This window comes from Hordeum vulgare, chromosome 4H (genome assembly GCF_904849725.1).
Source record: "Hordeum vulgare subsp. vulgare chromosome 4H, MorexV3_pseudomolecules_assembly, whole genome shotgun sequence".
In the NCBI taxonomy this organism is placed as follows: Eukaryota; Viridiplantae; Streptophyta; class Magnoliopsida; order Poales; family Poaceae; genus Hordeum; species Hordeum vulgare.
In genome coordinates, this window is record NC_058521.1 from 26,352,401 (window position 1) to 26,353,723 (window position 1,323).

Below are 1,323 nucleotides of genomic sequence, written 5' to 3' on the forward strand. Positions count from 1 at the left end.
TGCACCACTCAGGGTGGCTGAGTGGTATAGGGAGGTGGAGAAAAGAAGAAGAACAAGAAGAATGGTATAAATTCTTTTTCACAATACCATCTATGTGCATGATGATTCTAAATATATATGTAAGTGACTGATGCTGAAGCATTAGAATATGTATGCCCCTGTTGCAATGCACATGCAATTACCTAGTACAAAAGGAAATATCTGGAACCATTAATGATGGCAGAGACAAAAGGGCATGCAGGTAATATGTTTTTGTCTAGAGAATGATGCAGGAAGTATGTGGAAACACTATCAAAGAATATGACACAGCTGAAAATCAACAAAACCTCATACGTGAGACAGTATAGAAATAGCAGGGCCGGGCAGCATAGCTGGAAGTTCCACGAAAAACAATCAATTAGCACAAATATTTACAAGAAAGACACAGTATGAATTGCATATGCATGCATCACACTAAGAGCATCCGATGACCAAAAGAAGAAATATACCCCCCGCAGACATTCCAGCGGCGAGCCCAAGAGCCTCCAGCAACCCGATGACAGCGAACCGGATCTTTGGGAGTGCCAGCATTTCCCGCGTCACCACCCCCGCGCGGTACCTCGCATAGAGTATTGAAAAGTGCACGGCGACGTACCTGCAACGTTCAAACCGCATATACAAGAAGTAAGAGCCCAAAAACTGGTGCGCATTTCGTCGAACACCTCGACCGTACAAAAAAGGCTTACCCGAACATGGTGAGCTAGGCGAGGAAGAAGGGGTAGGACTTGAGGGGCACCAGCAAGAGCTTATAGAGCACGCGGTTAGCGACAGCCAGCGCTACTACGGCCGCAGATGCGACTGCGACCGCCGGCGAGGAGCTCATCGGCATGTATGTACGGTAAGAAAGAGCTCACTAAGCGAGGCGTGGAGGGATAGCGATTCACGCCATGCAGGGGCGGATATGGAACTTGGAATCGGAGTACCGTGGGGAGGACGGTGGTGAATTGGTGATGGCGGGCGGCGGGCGGTCGGCCGGTTACTTGCCTTGGCGTGAAAGAACTGAATTCTCTCGTCTTCTCTACGCCCATGGATTCTCGGATTTTGCTTGGGTATTTTGCAGCCACGAGCATGGTCACAGGATGGTGAAGGAGAGGGTGGTCACAGACATGGCCGGGAGAGACCCACCTCGACGTCGGTGACCCCCGTCGGTGAGGATCTACTCCACCGCCAGATGCTCCGCCTGCGCTCCGGATCTGGGCGGAGCTCCAGAGGAGGCAGGGCTGGGGGCAAAGGTTTTGGCAGCTCGTCGGCGGCGGGATCCGGCGTGGATCGGGGCCGGCGACC

The 1,323-nt window shown here is 52.1% G+C and overlaps 1 pseudogene; it reads right to left on the reverse strand.

Annotated features, from left to right (window-relative positions):
• Positions 1 to 327: 327 nt before the first annotated feature.
• Positions 328 to 868, reverse strand: LOC123450219 (annotated as a pseudogene).
• Positions 869 to 1,323: the final 455 nt, after the last annotated feature.